The 23,682-nt window shown below is 41.9% G+C and overlaps 1 long non-coding RNA gene across 3 annotated transcripts in view; it reads right to left on the bottom strand.

Moving 5' to 3' along the window:
* The window catches only part of LOC309616225, an 89,794-nt gene that overhangs the window by 34,325 nt on the left and 31,787 nt on the right, over positions 1-23,682 (bottom strand). The gene's annotated exons all lie outside the window — the stretch shown is intronic.

Consider the following 23,682-nt stretch of genomic DNA (forward strand, 5'->3'; position numbering starts at 1 on the left):
TGGGAAAGGAAGGGGCTGCACATTCCAGGAGGTGCCCAAACAGGTGCTGGTCACACTGCAGCAGTAACCCCCAGGCAGGTCCACCCAGTCTTCTCCCCAGGCCATGCCAAACAGTGGGCAAGAGCAAAGAGAGTGAGTTCCTGGGAATCCACAAAGTAAGAAAGGGCTGTATGAAAAAGAGCATGTAATAATCTTGGAAATGAAGGGATGGGCCAAGCAACAGAATGGACACTGCTGAGGAACCAGTGAGAGAGCTCCTTGAGGATCCGGAGGCACATGAGACCGGGATGGAAAGCCTGAAGGCTGAGAGCCAGAGAGAGATCCAGGAATTTCAACAGCAATTCAGCCAAAGATCCAGGAGGAAAAGGGAGGAGAAGAAAAAAATGAAGGAAGAGTAACCGTAGCTGAAGACACCTGAGTCTGCAGATTAAAGTGCCCTCTGAGCATCAGTGCAAAGGAGACCTACCCAAGACACAGTGTGTGAAATTCAGAACAGCAGCGAGAGAGAGAAAGAGAAACTCTTAGAAGTTTCCAAATAAATATTTCCTACAATGGACAAGAATCAGTAAACTTCTCAATGACAATTCTAATTATAGGACAACAGAGCAATTTCTTTAAGGTTTTGAGGGACAATTATTCTGCACCTAGAATACCATTCCCAGCCTGATGATTATCTTTCAAAATCAAGAGCCAGATGACAAACACAGACTCTGAGGAGCCATGAAATGTCCCAGATTAGTGAAGAAAGATACTAATACATGTATAGTTAAATCTTGGTTATCAGATGAGTGTTACCTATGACCTTAACAGGAGAGGAAGGAGCAAGGGTCTTACAACATGGAAGTCAAAATCTTGATCGAATTTAATAACCTGTTGGATCATTGATTCCCAAGGAAACCCATCATTATTTTCTTGGGAAGCCCCACCCCACCAAGTGAAAGTTTGTTTGCACCATCTGCAAGGGTGACATATAGAAGATGTAAAGGAGTTTGTTGGAAGAGTCAGATGTGTTTTTCACATCCTCGAAAACCTAAAGTGTTATGGAGACATGAGCACCTGGAACAAAACGTTCTTAAAGCTAAACCACTTTGCCGTACAGCAGAAACTAACACAACACAGCAAATCAACCATACTTCAATAAAAATTAATTTAAAAAAAAACAAAACTAAACCAAAAGTGTGCAAATCCCTGGGCCTAGTCAGGCGAGTTCTGTTGCACTGGGAGTTATTCACATCTACCATTATTTGTCATGCCCTCTGTTTCCAGGCCAAGCCCATGCTTTAAATCTCTGAGCTTGGAGCAGAATCCAGGCCTGTACTACCTGAGCCATCTCCAACGCTGCATATAGAAATACCCACGCAAGCTGGAAAAGCCTTCCACAAAGCTTTTTCCTAATACTTAGTGACACAGGGTCATTTTCTTCTTATCAAATCATAATTTAAAAACATATTACAGGAATTCCCTGGTGGCGCAGTGGTTAAGAATCCGCCTGCCAATGCAGGGTACACGGGTTTGATCCCTGGTCTGGGAGGATCCCACATGCCGCAGAGCAACTAAGCCCATGAGCCACAACTACTGAAGCCCGCGCGCCTAGAGCCCGTGCTCCACAACAAGAGAAGCCACCGCAATGAGAAGCCCATGCACTACAACGAAGAGTAGCCCCTGCTCGACGCAACTAGAGAAAGCCCGCACACAGCAACGAAGACCCAACGCAGCCAAAAATAAATAAATAAATTTATTTAAATAAATAAATAAAATAAAAACATACTACAAAAATTTTTAAATGACAGTAAAACCTGAGAATTTGCTAAACATAGCATTACTGGATCTTACATATCATAAAATCTTACCACAAACAACCACAAAGTAGAAAAAGGTAGTGTGATGGGTAATTTCATGTGTCAACTTTGAATTCCTATCCTATATAATGATTTGTAGCTTCATAATCACCAAACAGGTGAAACAACATTTTTAGGATGAAAAACTGACCTGGTAAGATTTTTAAATTAAGTTCTTTTCTTTCGGCCAACATTTCAACATGGTGCAGTAAATAGAAAAGAACTGGATTGTAAGATTTTTTTTTTCTTGGCATAAAATTCTCTTAAGCTCTCTGTCTTTATATAAGATGAGCATAAATTGGATCAATAGAGTTTTAGCTGAATAATTAACTTAGAATTCAGCTTCCTATTGTAATAAGATTGAAAAAGATAAGTTAAAGCAGGCCTGTGACCATTTTACCCCAAAATACAATTTCTTCATTATAAGGAACCAAACAGAAAAGAAGTTAAAGAACTTCCTTAATAAAAGCACTGAACTGCCACAAGCCTAATAGACTATTAGAGCCTAGATGAAGATGGAAAATTGCCTAATAAAAATTGCAATTTGCACAGATTTTCCCCATAATTACATAACTTATTAAGTTCCATTTTCCAGATACCATAATGGGGTTCACCTTTCATTTAATGCGATGTGTGATCACAGACTACTGCAAGCAGCAAACGTTGGTAAAATCAAATCCATAATTACATTTTTGGTTCATACATGAAAGACTGAAATATTCATTAGCTGATATATACACTGTTTGTTAAAATTAAGTAGAATGAAAAATTCGGAAGAGGGTTTTACTCAATCCTTTAACTATCTTTATCAGGGCTTTTGGTCCATTGACTGTACCAAGTAAGGTTATAAAGGTTACAAAACAAGGAGAGGAAACATTTTGGGTCTAAATTCATTCAGTCTGGTTCAATACAGTAAGTGTTTATTAAAATCCTCCTATTTGCCTGGCCCTGTCTGAATTAAGCGGGTATCATAGGTGCCAAATGCCTGTTTCATGCTGAACATTGTAAATAGCAGCTACTTTATGGTTTTGTGGTAGAAGAGATAAGTAAGACTCCAAATCTGTCATGCCTCCCTGAGGCCACACCCTTTTTCCATGTGACTTTGTAGCTCCTCCCTTCAGGAGGTGTGCTCTGGTTCCCCAGCACTTGGATCTAGGCTTTGCAAGTTTGGCTGATAGACCACAGTAGACGTTCAGTTAGGCAAGAAGAAACCTTGCAGCTTCCTATTCCGGTTCTTGGAATGTTCCAGATGCTATGTGAGCAAGTCTGCACTAGACTCCCAAGTGATGCGGGGCCAAGTGGAGGGAGAGGTTCCACTGACAGCCAGCATCAAGGCCCCAGACCTGTGAGGAGACCGTCTTGGACCCTCCAGCTGCCAGATAACTGTAGTCATGTGAGAAACGCCAGGTGAGGCCAACAGAAGGATCCCCCAGCTGAGCCCAGCCAACACATGGAATCGAGAGAAATAATAATTATTGTGGGATTTTTTTGCCTTTATTATCATTTATTTATTTATTTATTTATTTATTCATTTATTTAATTTTTGGCTGCATTGCGTCTTCGCTGCTGCACGCGAGTTTTCTCTAGTTGTGGCGAGCCGGGGCTACTCTTTGTTGCAGTGCGAGGGCTTATTACGGCAGCTTCTCTTGTTGCGGAGCACGGGCTCTAGGCGCGTGGACTTCAGTAGTTGTGGCACACGGGCTTCAGTAGTTGTGGCTCATGGGCTCTACACCGCAGGCTCAGTAGTTGTGGCGCACGGGCTTAGTTGCTCCACGGCATGTGGGATCTTCCCGGACCAGGGCTCAAACCCGTGTCCCCTGCATTGGCAGGCGGAGTCTTAACCATTGCGCCACCAGGGAAGCCCTAGCCTTTATTACTAATAAAAATGTTCAGACATAAAAAAGTAGATAATATAGTGTAATGAATCACCATGTGTTCATCACCCAGCCTCAACAATTACCAACTCATAGCCGATCTTGTTTCATCCATACCCTACCCAGCCCCTATCCAACACACACACAGAATTTCATCTTTTCATTTGTAAATATTTCAATATATATCTTCAAAAGAAATGGACTCTTTTTAGAAAAATAACAACACCTATAACAATCATTTCTTAGCATCATCAAATGTCCTGTCCATGTTCATATTTCCCCAATTGTCTCATAATTTTTTCCCCACAGTACGTTATTTGAATCATGATCCAAACAAGGTCTATGTCAGAAACTGGCATTTGGTTAACACATCTCTTAAGTCTCTTTTTTTATCTCTAGGTTTCTCCTCTCTTTTTTTCTTGCCATTTGTAAAAAGAAATTGAAAGCCTCCGCTCTTAACCACATAATGTAGCACCTTATGTCCATTTTTACAGCTATGAGTTTGGAGGGAATAGCCTCCTCCCAAACATATTTCTTTCTTTTTTTTTTAACTTTCTTTTTTTGAATTTTTGAGTTTTATTTTATTTATTTTTTCATACAGCAGGTTCTTATTAGTTATCCATTTTATACATATTAGTGTATATATGTCAATCCCAATTGGGAGATTGGGCAAGCGGATTCTTAACCACTGTGACACCAAGGAAGTCCCTCAACGATGAAGTCTTGCAGGGTGGTCTTAGAGTACTTCTGCATCTGTATACAGTCATCCCTCAGTATCCACGGGGGATTGCTTCCAGGACCCCGCAGATACCAAACTCCGTGGATGCTCAAGTCCCTTATGTGAAAAGGCATAGTGGGTCCCTCCTTATCCCCAGGTTTCACATCCATGGATTCAACCAATCATGGATCTGATCAATTGTTGAATCCATGGATGCGGAACCCGCGGACACCGACCTGATCGTGGTCACATAGTGGACTCTCAAATACACAAGTGGATTGAGTTTGATTGGTTAATTTATAATGAACTAAAATCCACTGATATTTGTCCGAATGTTGCTCTTTTACAGAGCTCAATTTAGAAGTGTGGGAAGGGACACTTGTATGGGAGTACGTGTGCTCGGGGCTGGTCCTCCAATCAGCTGAGGAAATACTTGTCTCCTCCTGACTGTTCTATTCCCTTCCTTCCCACCAGACCTTTAGGCTCTGAGTACCAAAACTCCTCTCAGACTAAGTTAAGGAGGGATTTATTTTTCAGTATCGTAAAAGCTATCCACAGCTTGAAAATAGACCAATGAGATTTGCTGAGTGTGCATTCAGTTCAGTGCTGGGCTTGCACCTGTGATTGCTTTTCTATGGATTGGGCTATTTTACAGCTCTGTACCAGCAGACCTGAATTTAGATTTTTTTCAGTTAGATAGGCAAATCATCTCTGAACGGTGAAGAAAATAATCCCAGATGCTACGGGTATAGTCCTGTAGGAGATGAACCAGTTTTCTATCTAAACTGGCAATCCTACCCTAACACTCCTTTATTAAAGTTGCCTAAAATACCCAGTTCCTGTAATGCACTTTGAACCAGTTTCAACATTTTCCTGGTTCCCACATTAATTGAGTTAAAGAAAATCTTGGACACTTGTTCATATTATTGTTGAGTCTTGTTATTTAATCTTTTATAAATTACACTTTGCATAAGGCAAAAAAAAAAAAAAGGTATCAGAGAACCCGAGGTCCTGAAGCAGCCACTGCCTTGGGGTGGCTCTGGGCCACAGGGTCTTGGCGTCTCTCTCTCTCTGTCTCTCTCTCTGTCTCTCTCTCTCTCTGTCTCTCTCTCTCTCTCTCTCTCTCGGTCCCCACTCTCCTCTTGGCAGAGTTGTTACTGACTTAGGTCCTCGGACCCTTTAATTACTAGAAATTCATAAGAGGCCAGAGGAGGAATTCAGGCAAGGCTTCATGGGACTCAGGCTGCAGCACCCCTCGTGTGAAAAGCAAGTAACAGGTGCCCTTGCTCTCTCTCCTCTCCGAGGAGGGCAGGCTGGTTCCCTAAACGGGACGAGGGTAGGGGCAGGACCAGTGTGTCGGGCCAGAAGGGTGGCTTAAGTGGCCTGCCCACCGCTTGGTGGCGCTGTGGGCAGGGATCATGCGCAGTACTCAGTCTTTGCTCCCAGCACCTTAGAAGTGGCAGTTTGTCAGAAAGAGAAAAACAAATACCGTACGCTAACACGTGTATATGGAATATAAAAAAAAATGGTTCTGAAGAACCTAGGGGCAGGACAGGAATAAAGACGCAGATGTAGAGAATGGACTTGAGGACACGGGGAGGGGGAAGGGTAAGCTGGGACAAAGTGAGAGAGTGGCATGGACATATATACACTACCAAATGTAAAATAGATAGCTAGTGGGAAGCAGCCACATAGCACAGGGAGATCAGCTCGGTGCTTTGTGACCACCTAGAGGGGTGGGATAGGGAGGATGGAGGGAGAGGCAAGAGGGAGGGGATATGGGGATATGTGTATATGTATAGCTGATTCACTTTGTTATACAGCAGAAACTAACACACCATGTAAAGCAATTATACTCCAATAAAGACGTTAAAAAAAAAAAGAAGTGGCGGTGGGTTTTGGCCTTTTTTATCTATTTGTTCATAATTTGCCCCAACTGGGCATGCATGTAGTTATTTTTAGTCCCTTATAGTTTCTTTGTACTCTGTTGCTGGAGATGTTTGTCCAGGTGCAAGTCCTGCAGCAAAGGGTCCCAGGTCCCCACCCATCTCAGAATGGCTCTTTCCACACCCTTAGGGAAAATGGCTCTCAAGTTTGCATGTTCTTGATTTAGAGGAATGCCCCATTGACCAGAATCCAAGGATCTTAAATACATTTCCAGGAGAGGGACCGACCAGTATGACCCCTTGACCACTGAAAGATAAGGACAGGCTGTGACACTTTGGCATTTGCAATTCCATGTACTACTTCAGGGACTACTGATGGCTGCCCTGAGGGCCCTCACTACCTCCTGATGCCTGGGCCTGTGGAGAGAAGGGGGGGGGGGGGAAACGTGTTATAATGGCATCCATCTCCCCCTCCCATCTCTGTGCTTACACGCCCTTTACCATTTACTAATGTTTTCCTTTTTTTTTTTTCTTGATCAGCATTGCTAAAATCTAAGTCATTTTTAACTTTTTCCAGAGAACCATTCCTCATATTAAAAATCCTATTTTAGTTCTTTTCTCTAATCTGTTGTTCTCTAATTTTGTCTCCAGTAGTTCCATTTTTATTTTTCTTGGCTTTGTTTTATTGGTTTTCCAGCTTTTTATTGAATCCCTAGTTCATTTATTTTCATCCTCTCTTGCCTGATAATGAAAACACTTCTTCTCTTGCTCTGAGCAATGTTTGCCTGCATCTCTCATGAGCTCTGGTGCCTGGTGCCCTTCACAGTCCTAACTTTTAAGGAGTCCATAATTGTGTCAATGAAAAAATGGGGCCTGCCATGTCAGTAAACAAAGGATGCTGTAGCCATCAAGCCATCACATTACAGCTGCCCCAACGGTGAGCCCTGAGGGAACTCAGGTTAGAAAGAGGATGCCCGCCCTCAAGCAGTCAGCCACTGCAGCCGCTCCCTACGATGCACCCTGAGGAGACTCAGGATGAGAAAGCACAGAATGCTGACCCCAGAGAGCTGAGGTGCATATCAAAGGAATGCTTTCAGTGAGCCTAGACTCTTGCATTTCCCATACATAGAAAAGCACTAAATTCCTTAATTCCTTGAGATGTCTGATTTTCTTGAATTAGCAGTAATCTTTTGATGTTCCAACTACCTGGTCTTAGTTGCCAGAAACTCCTATACATCCTGGAGGACACTTACCTCTTCAGAGCAGTCCCTCAGAGCTAGGTGAGAGGCTGCATCCTGGGCTTAAGTCCTCAGTTTTGGTGGTCAAATAAAACATAATTCTCAACTTTTACGTTGTGTGCGTTTTTCAGTCAACAATTGCTTTTTGGAAGAAGTTAACCCTTGACAGAGGGTTACTGAAAAGACTTATTTGCTTAACTTCCAGGCCTTGAATTTTTAAAATAAACTTTTTGTAATTGGTTTTTCATTTTATGACATTGTTGTCAGAAAATGTACTCCTGGGACTTCCGTGGTGGCACAGTGGTTAAGAATCCTCCTGCCAATGCAGGGGACACGGGTTCGATCCCTGGTCTGGGAAGATCCCACATGCTGCAGAGCAACTAAGCCCGTGCACCACAACTACTGAGCCTGTGATCTAGAGCCCAGGAGCCACAACTACTGAGTCCGCATGCCACAACTACTGAAGACCGTGCGCCTAGAGCCCGTGCTCTGCGACAAGAGAAGCCATGACAATGAGAAGCCCGCACACCGCAACAAAGAGCAGCCCCCGCTCGCAGCAACTAGAGAAAGCCCACGGGCAGCAACGAAGACCCAACACAGCCAAAAATAAATAAATTTAAATAAATAAATTTTAAAAAAGAAAGAAAGAAAATGTACTCCTGCCGTGTGGAACTGGAGAGTTTCGCGTACCCTGAGACAAGAAGGTGATTATGCACAGGGCACAAAATTCCATGGATCTGTAAGTCAACATTATACAAAGCCTCTAACCCTTCTGTTTTTCCTGTTTGACCTGTCAAAGGTTGAGAACCGTGTGTTCAAGTGTCCCTCTCTGATTTTCCTTAATGACAGTTTATTCTTTCTTTTTTTTTTTTTTTTGCTTTGTATATTTCAACTTCAGTAATTTACTACATCTGTGTGGGTGATATGAACATCTTCATTGTGAATCATGCCCTCTGTATCATTAATACATTGACCCAAATCCATATCACATATTAATGATATAACCCCAGTTTTTTTTTTCTTGCAGCCGCCTGACATTCATTCGTTCATTCATTCCTTCAAATATTTGATCATCTGCCAGGTGCGGGGGCTGCATCCCTGGTGCTGGGGACAAGGGGGTGAATGGAAGCAACAAGAACCCTGCCCTCAAGGAGCTTCTAGTGACGGAGAGAGACTGTGAGCAAAATTACCAAGGATGTTAGACTCCCATTCGCACATACCCACACACTCCCACATTCACACGCTGTCGTACACAGACACACTCTCACACACATCCCTGCACACTCTCATCTTGAATCTGTATCAGTATTCCTATAGAATAGATTTCTAGGAAGGGAATTTGGGGGTTGAAAGTCATGGGCATTTTAAATGGACAAAAACTGTCACATTTACCCATTCCAAAGAGGGCGTAATTTTGCAAGCAGCTTTTGGAAGGAAAGAGTTCTTTGCAGAAAAAAGCTCTCTGCAGGAGGCCCCCTTGTCTTGTCACTAACCTGACACAAGGCACCCCCATGCTGTACTCATCTCCAGCCCTAGCACACCTTTCGAATCTTTTGACCACACAATACCTTGCCTAATCTGTTGGTTCTTTCCATAGATCAAAGAAGCAGAAATGAAGAATAAGTAATTAATAGATGACCAGATCTCTTCCTTAGCTTCCCTTTCAGTAATCTCTCGAACAAACTGTGTGAACAAGAGAGCATCTAAAGAAAAGCCACAAGAAGTCAGCAAGCCTGCACACAAGCCTGCACACAGTAGGGCATGGCAATGACTCTGACCCCCGTTTCAATGATTAACTGAGATTACTTCCCTTTTTCCCTTTAAAAACTTTCATGGCCAAGCAGAACCTTTGGAGGTGGTTTTTGGAGGACACTGAGTCCACCATCTCCCCAGATTGCCAGCATTCTGATTAAAAGCAACTTTCCTGTCTACCAACATTTTTCTCTCTCTCTTGCATATTGATGTTTGAGCAGTGAGCAGCCGGACCTGGTTCGGTAACAATTTCACACTCCCACCAACAGAGCAGGAATACTTCTCCCCGACACCCCTACAAACACTAAATTTTTTTCTAAATTTTTACATTTAGGTTTGTCCAACAGTGTTGGGTTTTTTTTTTTTTTTTTGCTAGTTTATTTATATCTCTTTGATTCATAAACTTGAGTACCTTTTACCATATGTCTTATCTATTTTTAGAAGCCCTTTACATGTTATGGATATTAATGCTTTGCCATATGTCACAAATATGTTTTCAATTTTGTTATTTATTGTTTAGCTTTATTTATGATGTGGCTGTGTATATAAGTTTTAAATTTGAGGGGTCCACTCTTTTTTTCTTCTATTGCTTCTAGGTTTCTTTTCTTTCCATCTCTCAGATTATGAAAATAGGCTCCTATATTTTCTTCTGCTACTCTAGAAATTCTTCTATTTTTAATCCATCAAGGTTTCTGTGAATAACATGAAAGCAGAGAAGTAACTTCTCCCAAATGGATAACCAGTTGTCCAAGGCTATATTTACTAACTAATCAATGGACCAATCCACCAAGAGAAGTGAAATACTTTATCAGAGAAAGGTGGAGAGGAGAGAGATGCCAGCATCTATTCCAGTGCAAAAAATTTTCTTTCCAAATCTAAGAGCCTGTATTCAAAGAGGAAACAGTAACTACATGATAAGGAGCCATATCCAGCCAACAGCCTTTCTTTATTTAAGGAAGATGGGTCTTTTTTCACAGAAGAGGTCAGGCTTCTGGTCTGAGTAAAAGATGCAAGGAGGTGGCCACCCGGTCATGAGCTGAGCTCCTAAATCTCAGGAGAAAAAGCATACCAGGAGTGAAGGCGGCTAATACAGCATGCATGGTGTGATGAACACTGCCATGGGGACCAATTTAATACAAAGCCAAGTCCTTTGTTTTGTTAAAACTCAAATGCTTACCTTGAAGAAGGAGGTTGTCATGGTAACTCTTTCAGAAACAATGTTTTCCCTGTGGATCAGTTGTCTAAACTCTGGAGAATAGCCATTCCACTCTGTGATGACAATAAAAACCCACTGGGGAGGGGGAAGCTGGCAGCCCTGGGGTGTACCACAGGGAGACCCTCACTGGTATTCAAAACACTTCAAAAATGGTAAAACAAGAACTTAAAGTTATATGACACTTGTAAAAAGAGAAGTTGCTTAGATCAACTATTTTACTACACAGATATGAAGTAGTAATAAAAATGACAAAATGAACAGTGTGATAATTATAATAATATTAGAATGGGTTTGCTTTTTTAAAATATGGGGATTTTCAATACTAAATTAAAATACACTAACCTAAACTTTCTCCATTTTCATCTTCTACAGCTTCTAAAACTATTGTCTTCTTAAGTCTTAAACCTATTTCTGGGTAACAAGCACCCAGAGCTTGACAGAACCAGGTTGAATCTGAGCCCTGGTACTTCCCAGACGTGTGACTGCATTGGTCATGGTCTCTGCTGGGTGCTCAGAAGGTTTAAGAAAAGCTGTTTAATGAACATGTAACTGAGCAGGACCCTCTGAGACCTTCCCAGAATAGACCGCCACCCATGTCCTCCACCTGCCTTTTGTCGGTAAAAATCTGTAGTCAAAGAATAAATTTAATTAGAGAAGTGAAAAAATGCAGAAAGAATGGAAAACAGTCAAGAAAGACAAAATAATACTTTAGCCATTAAACAAAGTCAAGAACCTTTAGTTCTTCCTCAAGGACTATAAATGATATTCTGAGCCAGGTCCTTTGAGCTGTTTTGCAGATACTGAAACCCCTACCAGGTGGAAGAAGTTAACTATATGCTGCCCACAAGCATGTAGACCCCAGACCTGATGGAACCAGAAGGTTAGTGATGCTGACTCCCGATTACCTCACCACCAACCAATCAGACGTATGTCCACTAGCTGACCATGCCCTGCTCCCTGAACACTATAAGACTCCTCACAACCCCCTCCAGGGTGGGACACACAGTTCTGAGGGCACTAGCCCTCTGTGGCCCCCTTTGCCTGGCAAAGCAATAAAACTATTCTACTTTACCCAAAACTCTGTCTCCACGTTTCTATTTGGCACCAGTGAACAGAAGCCGAGTTTTGGCAACAAACAGACTTCAAAGGGGTGGGCTGGGGTATGGGGACCAGCAACCCTGGGAAGCTGTTACTCCCGGGCCTGAAGAGGTCAGAGGAGGAACCCTGTGAGCACTGGGGCTGTGCAAGGGGGTCCGCGACAGGAGGTGTGGCCTTAGGTAGAAGAAGGCTGCCAGGTTCAGAACGCAGGTTCTGGGGTTTAAATCCTGCCTGGACAAGCTACATGCCTTGGTTACCTCATCTGTACATGTGGCTAATAATACTGCAAATTTCATAGGGCTAAGGTTTAAATTTGATACTGATTAAAACACTTGGAACAGTGGTTGGCACTGTTCAAATCATAAGTACTCAAATGTGAGCACACAGTAATAATAGCTAAGGAAATTAACCTTGCAAATTACATTTTTTTAATGGAAAGAGGACTTCAAAGTTTTTAGAGAAAACAATTTTCACCCTAGAACCCCTAACCCAGGCCAACTATCAATCAAGTGTTTTCAAATATGCAAAGATTTAGAAAACTGACCTGCCAAGCACTCATTCTGAGAAGGTTACATGTGGATGCACTTAACTACAAATGAGGTCTTCCAGTGAACAGTATTTGCAGGGTAAGAGCACCAAGTCCCCATCTTTCACAATGGGAGCCAGTGTGTAATATCCATGGAACAGAGATCCACATATGTTAATTACACTCTCGGATGTAAACACTAGAGAAACTAAATAGAAAACTGAGGAGTGACTCAGAAGGGAAGGTGATGAGATGGGGAACTTTTTCCACTGTAAGCAATTCTCTATGTATGTTTTCCACCATGTGAAAATTGATAAAAACAATTTTAATTTTTCACTGATGATCATTCTGTGACATCAAAACACATCTTCGATAATATTCAACAGGTGGTTTTACCATTTTAAAAAAGTCTTGATCAACACAAGGGAAAGGGGGTGATACAGATTGAGACTTAACAGGCATCTCAGCCAATCACAAACCTTCTCTGAAAACCCATTAGAACAAACTAAAAAAGCAGTTGAATCATTGGAGCATTTGCTGATTAGGTATTCGATTTTAAGGAATTGCAGAAGGGTTATTGTGGATTTTTTTATGTTTTCTTTTTTTAGAAATACATGTTGAAATATTTACAGATGAAATTATATGGTGTCTGGGATTGCTTCAAAATCATCCAGTGGGAAGAGGGTACTGATGAAAGCAAACTGACTATAAGTTGATAATTACTGAAATGTGGGGGTCATATGATTTTCCCAACTTGTATGTATGTTTGAAATTGTCCATATTAAACCCAGACACAGAATAGGGATGTATACACTAAGTGGCAACAGCTCACATTTTGACATCTTATATTTTTTATTTAAAATGTAATGTTCAATTTTAAGATAAAGCCTTAATTGGGGCAGATTCTCCTCCTTCTAAGGGATTTGAACATGAATTTCTGAAGAGCTGAAGTGTGGACTCCACTGGCAATCTCCGGCTCTTGGGTGGTGTAGAACAGAGACAAGCAATGCACAAAAGGGAACAATTCTTGTGCTCCCCAAAGCTCCAAGGACCCTTCTGAAATAGCCCCGAGCCCCCCGCACCCCTCACCAAGTCCAACCCCTGATTCACTTGTTGGGCTGGTTTGCTGTGCCCGGCCAGGATGCCACTTTCGTTGGCGGTGGGAGGGCTGGGTGGGGGGGAGACTGAAGCAGGAGGAGAGAGTGTGGGGCAAGATTTGAGAGCGAGAACCAGACTGTCAGCTGGAACAGTGCATACAGTAAGCACTTAATAAGTGTTTGACTGGACGGATGAGAACCAAAGCACAGATACTGAAGAAAGGCAGTAACATTTTCCCAGAGGTAAGAGAAGAGGTCTGTTGATAAAGACTATAATAAAAATGTACATAATTTCCAACAAAAAGCCAAGAGCTCCCTGGCAGGAATAAGTGCCAATATTCCAAATATTCCAGTGCTCCACTGAGGGTCATTCTCACTAAGGGAGTTTCTGCGATTCTTGTCTAAACTCTTTTCTAACCCCCATTTATTTACCTTTTTAGATTTCCATATTATTTTTCTACTGCATTTACTGGTTGATTTGCATATAGTGTGGCCACAGCAACCTATCCAATGTCATAAATATGCAAAGGCAGCCACAGTCGTATCAAAGGGATTTAAGAAACAAACTAAAAGGTCAAAAATATGACTTCTTAGACATAAGTGAAAAAGACATCCCAGACATGGCAAGATTGCATGTAAATTGCTTCAACTGAATTTAGACACTCAATTAGGCACTTAATTATCCTGAAGCTTTATTGATGCCCTATTAGAAGTGGGCTCCATCCCTTAGAATCAAATAAAAGACACAGGTCAGCTCCCTGGAGCGGCCTGAAGGCAGATCTGATGGGTTGAGGCAGGTAGCTTTCAATCAACAGTTCGCAGACCCCCTCCGCTCCTGCTGTCCTGGTCACACCTCTCATTGAACAAGCATTTTCCCCCTGAGAGCATCTCAAACCTGAATTTTAAATGTGGCTTTTCTTCCAGGACTCCAAGCAATTTCTCTGCATGGCCTGGCTGTAAGGCCGCCAACATTCAGCCGCAGCTGACCCCTCTCGGACCTTCCAGGGGTCACCATCCCAGCTGCTCTCCTGAGCTGCTCCGAGTGGGACCCTGATGGAGCTGTTAGTGGTCTACAGCCCACCCCCTCATTAGTAACTTAGGTCCACAGGCTCCAGGTCCCTGCCCCGGTATCACATTATACGATAATTATACTCAGATTAGTTTTTCATACCCTTTGGACAGAGACATGTTAATTTGGATTCTTAGACATTAAAATCTTACAAAGTTCTCAAGTGATTTTAAGGCCTGTTTCCTAACTGGGGTGCCCTAATGGAGAGAAAAAGATGTGGCTATCGGCTTCCTATCAAGAGCTGTTTCCTCAAGTGACTTTAATAAGAAGCTTCTTGGGGGCAGGGATGTCATGTTTCATATCCAATTCAGCACCTATTTTTATTTTTTTATAAATTTATTATTTATTTATTTTTTGACTGCATTGGGTATTCGTTGCTGAGCGGGGCTTTCTCTAGATGCGGCGAGCGGGGGCTACTCTTCGTCGCAGTGCGCAGGCTTCTCATTGCAGTGGCTTCTCTTGCTGCAAAGCACAGGCTCTAGGCGTGCGGGCTTCAGTAGTTGTGGCGTGCGGGCTTCAGTAGTTGTGGCGCACAGGCTTAGTTGCTCCGCGGCATGTGGGATCTTCCTGGCCCAGGGCTCGAACCCGTGTCCCCTGTGTTGGCAGGCCGACTCTTAACCACTGGGCCGCCAGGGAAGTCCCTGGCACCTCATTTTTTAAATGCCCATAACCTATTTACTGACTGTCTTCACACCTGCTCAACAGTTCTCACCTTCACAGCCCCAAATCGGACAAAGGCAGCAACAAGAACTGGATCAATTGGCCACCTAAGTTCATCATTTATTCTTTCAAACTCATCACCATCAGAAATAGAACTGTCCAAGGTACCTCCAAATAACCTACCCAAGTGGTGAAATATTAGTCACTGCTCTCTTTGTCCAAAGCAGCTGTTAACAGTTCAGGCTCCAGGGCTGCAACACCAGCTCCTCTGATTACCAGCTGCTTAACCTCTCTGGACTCCACTTTCTCATCTGTAAAGTGGGACTGCTGTAGGATTAAAAGAAATAATGCCCTGAAGCACACAACACAGTGTCTGGCCCACAGAGCCTTCAATAAACGTTATTTGTTTTTTATGAATATAGAAAAAGAAAAAATACATATTGAATCATTCTCAAGTGGTAAAATATATATTATGTAATAATAGTATATATATTATGATAGTATATATAAATATATATAATAATATATAATATGATATATAGTATATGTTTTTTTTCTTTTTCCTTTTCTTTTTCTTTTACCACTTTAGAATGATTCCACAGGTAGGGACACTTCAATTATGTTCTCTGCCTAGTGAGCATTCTTGTTGATTCTGGCTGTTTCTCCCTCACTTGATGGAATCTATCTGTGTCTATCTGTGCCTATCTGGGTCTCTGTCTCTCCCTCTCCCTTTCTCTCCAGGAACTCCCATAAACTGAGGTTCCTCCCCCCCTCCCTGAGAATATCAGCCTCTATCCACACACCACCCCCCGCCCCCGTCCTTCCCTAGATCCTCCCAAACTTCCTGGCCCCGCTCCCTTCCCTATCCGACTCTCACACTGAATCCCAGGGTTGGTCAGTCTCCCTCTGGCATTCCCAATGCCCTGCCTCAGTCTCACAGCCCACCTGCCCCAGTCCTACACCTGCCAGGCTGCCAAATCCTGCTCTAGAAGCCACGCAGCCCCACAGGCTGGCAGCCACTGCCACAGCTGGGCCTTCAGGACACACACCTCTCCCTCTGCCTTTCAAAATGCCAGTGGCAGAAGACTGTGGTTCTTGGTATCTGTGATTAGTTAAAACTATTTCTGGGGACTTCCCTGGCGGTCCAGTGGTTAGGGCTCTGCGCTTCCACTGCCGGGGGCCTGGATTCGATCCCTGGTCGGGGAACTAAGATCCTGCAAGCCGTGCAGTGCGGCCAAAAAAAACTATTTCTGGATAAAATTTTCTCATACAAATTCCTAAATGTTAACCTTGAAAGTCAAGTGATGGGATTAGGAAAGCAGTTTATGGAATGGCAAGGCATTTCAGCCTCATCAATGAGAGAGTGTACTTCAGGTGCCTAAGACAGATTCAAGCTAGAAGTCTGCACATGATTTGTAATGGACCTGGTCAACTAAATACTCTTGAAAATACATGAAGTTCCAGAAAGCACCAGTCACAAGGTTAAGGAATCTTGGTATCCCAATTTCCCATGGTCAGAATAAAGAGCTAGGAAGGACACAGCATTCTGTCCTTGTGCTCATCGTTTTTCCAGCAAAAATCCATTCTTAGGGAAGTGTCTCTTATAACACAAAACTTTTCTCAATAGATTTTTTAAAAACACTCTAAGAAAACAAAGAAGTTCAGAAATGGTGGATGCAAGGGAGCAATGCAGGAAGGAAGTGGAGACAGCATTGAGGGTGTGGTCATGTAAGTCCCAACAGAGATGACCAAGACTAAGAAAGAGGCTGGAAGGAACTGATTTGAGATGGTAGAATCTTTAGGACTTAGTGACTGATTGATCGGGGGGGGGGGGGGGGGGGGGGAAAGGGTGACAGAGAGAATGGAACCTATGATAAGCCCCACCCCCATCATGTCTGGGAGAAGGTAGATGTGATATTGTCATTTACAATAAGAAATGTATGTTTGGTCTTCATCCAGTTCCTGGCACAGAGTTCCTAAAACCATTGGAATTTCCTAAGTGATGAGAGTGATAGAAAGTGTCTTTTGTTACGTTAACGAGATGACTTGGAGGAAGCACCTAAAGATGGGGGCTGGTTGCCAAGGGAACCAACCAAGTGATTAAAGGGTTGGAAGTTTCAGTCCCACCCCCCTGACCTCTGGGGAGGAGAGAGGGGCTGGAGGTTGAATCAATCACCAATGGCCAATGATTGAATCAATCAAGCCTATGTAATGAAGCCTCCGTAAAGACTCTAAAAAGACGGGGTTTGGAGAGCTTCTGGATTGGTGAACATGTGGAGATAAGGGGAGAATGGTACCCTAAGAGAGCATGGAAACTCCAAGCCCTTTCCTTTCCCAGACCTTGCTCTCCACATCTCTTCCATCTGGCTGTTCCTGAGTTATATCCTTTTATAATAAACTAGTAATCTAGAAAGTAAAATATTTTTCTGCATTCTGTGAACCACTCTAGCAAGTTAATCAAACCCAAGGAAGGGGTCATTGGAACCTCCCATCTACAGCCAGTCAGTCAGAATCACCAGTGACAAACTTTCAGTTGGCATCTGAAGGGTGGGGGGGCGGGGGTAGTCTTGTAGGACTGAGTCCTTAATCCGTGGGATCTGTTGCTGTCTCCAAGTAGATAGCGTCAGAATTCAGTTGAATTGTAGGACACCCATCTTGTGTTGGGGAATTGCTTGAAATTGTGTGAAAAACACATAGGAATTGGTTCAGAATTGGAGTATATAAGGAGTCTGGTTTCAAACTTGAAGGATTTGAGACACCTACAGAAGACCCATGTAGAGAGAAATCCTGTAGACAACTGGGTCTTCTCCTGGGAGTTTAGGGGCAAGATGGGGATAGAGACACAGTTTTTGGAGCTATCAGCATCACAGGTGGTACATGAAACCCTGGGGAGAAATGAGAATATCCAAAGATGCTCAGGGAGAGAAGATGGCTAAGGACAGAGCTGGGCGTGGGGGTCTCAACCTGGGCATCCAGCAGGTGGAGAAGAACCCAGCAAGAGACTGAGAAGAAACAGTGAGGGTGGTGAAGGAGGAAGCCCTAGTGCTGCAGAACAGAAGGTGAAGAGAGTGGTCAGCAGGTTCTCAGAGCTCAGGTGTTGGGTAAAGTGAGAAAAATCCCATTGCATTTAGCAATCAAGAGTTACTGGCTCTGTCTGAGCCATTTGTCAGATCAAACCTAGAAATTATCCTTAATTCCTCTTTATCCTGTACACTCCACATTGAATTCATCAATGGTTTTACTCCCAAAATGTAACTCAGATTCATCTACTTCTCCTTTTACCACCATCATGACCCTGATCCTGGACAGCTATCATTTCCGGCCTGGACTTAGCTCTCTATAAGAACGTCTATCACCAATATTAAATGGGACATTGGTTTGAATTCTGTGAATAGACTTCCATGTTGTTTGTTTTCATATCCGTGAAACTAAGGAGACACTGAAATAAGGAAATTTCCATCTATTTCTAATATGATAAATAAACCAGCATCAGCATGGTGGGGATACACTAGGGACATTCCCACTAGAGTCATAAAGAAAACAAGGGTGCCCCATCACCCCTATTACATACCATTGTCTTGGCAGCACTAGCCAAGCAGTTAGTTGATAGAAATTAGAAGCATAAAAATTAAACTAAAAATAGAGCCCCCGTATGATCCATCAGTCCCACTCCTGGGCATATATCCAGGGAAAAATATAATTCGAAAAGATACATGCACCCCAATGTTCATTGCAGCACTATTTACGATAGCCAAGACATGGAAGCAACCTAAATGTCTGTCAACAGAGGAACGGATAAAGAAGATGTGGTACAGAGTTTTTAAGAAACATTCTAAAATTTCCTAAACTCTTCCAAGGCAATAAGCTTTTAACCCCAATATATCCTATTAACTTGCAATGCTCTCACTATAAAGAGTTTGTGGTAAAATAGGAAGATAAGTGAAATAAAATTTGGGAATCAAGAAAAAAAATAATTTCACAATATATACATATGTCAAGACATGCTGTACACCTTAATCTTTGTGTGTGTGTGTGTGTGTGTGTGTGTGTGTGTGTGTGTGTGTGTGTATAAACAGTAGTATAATTCAATACATTTGATTAAAGTTCAAAAATAAGCTAAGTTAATTTACAATGTTCCAAATCAGTATAACCCTGAAGGGAATAGTAATAGTGATTGGAAGGGAAATTCTGTGGTGTGGTTAATGTTTTTCTTTTTTAAATTTTATTGGAGTATAGTTGATTTACAGTGTTGTGTTAGTTTCAGGTTGTACACCTTACTCTTATAGAGTGCTGCATGTCAATTATTTCTCAATAAAACTGGAAGAAAAAAATACATTAGGGAGATAGAGCTCATGTAACAAAATAAACAAAAAACTAAAAAAAAAAGTGGAAATTTTTTAAGGTAGTGGATGTGTCTATTGCCTTGATGGCATCACGGGTGAACACATGTGTCCAAACTCACCAAGAGGTATACTTTAAATGTCTGTAAATTTTTGCATATCAATTATACCCCAGTAAAGCTACAAAATAAACAAACTCACACACACAAAAAGATGTGGTACATATATACAATGGAATATTACTCAGCCATAAAAAAGAACAAGATAATGCCATTTGCAGCAACATGGATAGACCTAGAGATTGTCATACTGAGTGAAGTCAGACAGAGAAAGATGAATATCATATGATACTGCTTATATGTGGAATCTTAAAAAAAGGGTACAAATGAACTTATTTATAAAACAGAAATAGAGTCACAGATGTAGAAAACAAACTTATGGTTACCAGGGGGTAAGGGGGGGAAGGATAAACTGGAAGATTGCGACTGACATATACACACTGCTATATATAAAATAGATAACTAATAAGGACCTACTGTATAGCACAGGGAACTCTACTCAATACTCTGTAATGACCTATATGGGAAAAGAATCTAAAAAAGAGTAGATATATGTATATGTGTAACTGATTCACTTTGCTGTACACCTGAAACTAACAAAACATTGTAAATCAACTATACTCCAATAAAATTTTTTTTAAAAAAGATGCATAAAAATTAGAAAGGAGGAGATATACTATCATTATTTGGAGATGATGTGATTGGAAAATTCAAGGGAATGAATTGAAAAAATATAAGAATCCAATAAGAATTCAGTAAGTACCTACCAGATGTGTGAGTGAAGTCATCTTAGACCATTCAGCCCCATTGGACCACAGGTAACTACAACCACTTGAGTGAGCCCAGATGAGACCAGCAGAAGAACCACCCAGCTGAGGCCAGCCCAAATGACTGATCCACAGAATCATGAACAAACAAAAGGGTGGTTGCTATAAGGCACTATGTTTTGGGGTGGTTTGTTATACAGCAATAGGTAACTATGTTTGTGTCTCACCAAAATTCATATGCTGAAGCCTAATCCCCAATGTAATGGTATTTGGAGGTGGGGCCTTTGGGGGAGTAATTAGGTCATGAGGGTGGAGCCCTCATGAATGGGATTATAAGAAGAGACAGGAGAGAGCTTTTGTCCTCACTCATTCTCTCTCTCTCTCTTTCTCTCTCTCCACCCCCCTCTCTCTACTATGTAAGGACACAGCAAGAAGGCAGTCATCTGCAAACCAGGAAGAGGGTCCTCACCAGACACTGATTCTGCCAGCACCTTGATCTTGGACTTCCGGCCTCCACAATTGTGAGAAATAAATGTCCATTGTTTAAGCCACCCTGTCTGTGGTATTCCATTATAGCAGCCCGAACTGACTACAACAGTAGTTAACATTGTATCTCAGTTTTTAAGTTACAGGGTATCAAAGATGGATTGTGACTCAGGTAGAAGAGGAATAAACATCACCTAAAGATGGATAAAGTGACAAACAGGATTGTGAACCCGTTTTTGAGGACCAGGGAGTATGTGCTTTGATTCTATGAGGGATAGTTGCATCCTGTTAGGTAAAATCATGATTCTGCTACTGTTTTTAAGAACGGGTAAACGAAGTGAGTATGGATGCCAAGATGAGAAAGGTGGAGTGTGTTAGATTTTTTTCAACTTGGCGGCCTCTATTTCTCCATCAGCAATAGCCACCAAAATTACAAAAGTATATCCCTTATGACACGGTGATCCCACTTTGGCATTTTATTCTACATTTATTCTACATTTTATTCTATTCTGGTATTCACACCAGTGTACATATGTGAAAATGTATCTCTTCAAGGGTGATCATTGTAGCATTGTTTGCAGTAGCAAGGGACAAGAAACAATCTAAAGTTTGTCAAAAGTTAAATAAGATACGGTAAGTTCATGGACTTCCCTGGTGGTGCAGTGGTTGGGAGTCTGCCTGCCAGTGCAGGGGACACGGGTTCGAGCCCTGGTCCGGGAGAATCCCACATGCCGCGGAGCAACTAGGCCAGTGCCCCACAACTACTGAGCCTGCGCTCTGGAGCCCGCGAGCCACAGCTGCTGAGCCCACATGCCACAACTACTGAAGCCGACGCACCTAGAGCCCGTGCTCCGCAACAAGAGAGGCCACCGCGTGAGAGGCCCGCGCGCCGCAGCGAGGAGTGGCCCCCGCTCGCCGCAACTAGAGGGAGCCCGCACACAGCAACGAGGGCCCAACGCAGCTAAAAATAAATTAATTAATTAATTAATTAAAAAAAAAAAGATATGGTAAGTTCATATAGTAGAGTACTATGCAGCTGTAATAAAGAATGAAAATGACAAAACTCTGTGTATATTTATATGGAAAGATATCTAAGACATTGATAGGTAAAAAGGGCAAGATACAGAACCATAGGTAGAATATGGTCTCTTGTATAGCAAGGAAGAAAAATAAAATATATATTTTATATTTTTATGTATGCATAAATATTCTCTAGAAGGGTATAGAAGAAACCAATGGTAGAGGGGAATTGAGGCAGAAACAGAGCAGATGGGAGTAAGGATGGAAAGAAATTTCTTTATATACTTTTTAAAAAAATCATGTGAACATACTTCTGTTTAAAAATTAAACATGCACAAAAATTAATTATGCATTGTTTTAAGAAAAGCAAGTATTATTACAATGATAATGATATTAGTTTAAAAATGTAGTTGCAACTAAATTTATTCTTCTTTTTTTAAATTATTTATTTGTTTATTTATTTATTTATGGCTGTGTTGGGTCTTCGTTTCTGTGCCAGGGCTTTCTCTAGTTGCGGCAAGTGGGGGGCCACTCTTCATTGCGGTGCGCGGGCCTCTCACTATCGCGGCCTCTCTTGTTGTGGAGCACAGGCTCCAGATGCGCAGGCTCAGTAATTGTGGCTCACGGGCCTAGTTGCTCCGCGGCATGTGGGATCTTCCCAGACCAGGGCTCGAACCCGTGTCCCCTGCATTGGCAGGCAGATTCTCAACCACTGCGCCACCAGGGAAGCCCTAAATTTATTCTTTTTACTTAAAATTCATTTAACTTATGGAGAAAAAGAGCCACACTGATTTGGCCAGCTCTCGTCCCTCAAACTTTAATTTCAGCCATTTTCAAAACTGCAGAAAATGTGAAATAATAGCATGTTAAACAGCCATATGGCCTTCTTCTAGATTCACTACTTGTTAATATTTTGCCACATTTGCTTTATCAGTCTCTCTATACACATGTACACAAGCAATTCACACTTTTTTTTTTTGGCTAAATTATCTGAGAATTAGTTGTAGACATCATGACACTTTAATCCTTATGTATTTCAACATGTAGCTCCTAGAACAAAGACACAAAAACACAAGTTATGGCCATCAAGAAATTTACTATTAACTAATAAATAGCCCATGTTTAAATTTCCCAGATTGTCCCAATTGTGCCGTTTATACTCATTTTTTCTTATCCTAGATCCAGCCAACGATCACACATTGCATTTAGTTGTTTTGTCTCTTTACTCTCTTTTAATCCAGAACAGTTCCCCAAATCTCTCTTGGCCTTTCTTGACACTGACATTTTTGAAGAATCCAGGCCTGTTGTTTTGCAAGAAGTCTTTAAATTTGGATTTGGATTCCTCATGACTAGACTCAGTTAAACATCTTTGGCAATGATTATCACAGGTGATGTTATGCCCTTCATCAGAAGACTTATGGTATCAGCTGGTCCCATCATTGGTGATAAAGTTTGATCACTTAGTTAAGGTGGCATCTACCAGATTTCTCTGTTGTAATGACCCTTTTTCCCCTTTGTAATTAATAAGCCTTCAGGGGTGATACTTTGAGATTGTGTGACTATCCTGTTGCAACAACATATTACACAATGGTTTAGCATCCATTGATAAGTTTTATCTGAATCAATTATAAAGTTTGTTGCAAAAAGTGATTTTCTAGTTTTACCATTTCTTCTACATTTATTAAGTGCCACTCTTTTTTATAGGGTAGGGTATGAGGGGCAGTATTATTCTGCCTCAAACTATTTTTTATTAAGTGTGTTATAATCCATTACTGTCATCATTCGTTATGCTCAAATTGTCTCAGGTTTGCCCAGTTCTGATACCTCCAAGTTAGCTCCTGTGTCTTTTTGCCACGTTCCCATCAATTTTGGAGCATGTCCTTGCATTTGGGAACAAGATATTCCAGCCTCAGTTTGCAGATTTTCTGCTCCAGACCTGAAATTCACTATTTTCCAAGAAGCTTTGTTTCCTTTTAGTAGGGAATGGTATTTAGAGACCACAGTCCGGGTGCCAGGGGTTTTCACTGTTTCTGGTCTC

Source organism: Balaenoptera borealis (assembly GCF_965194805.1).
Source record: "Balaenoptera borealis genome assembly, chromosome: 19".
NCBI lineage: Eukaryota > Metazoa > Chordata > Mammalia > Artiodactyla > Balaenopteridae > Balaenoptera > Balaenoptera borealis.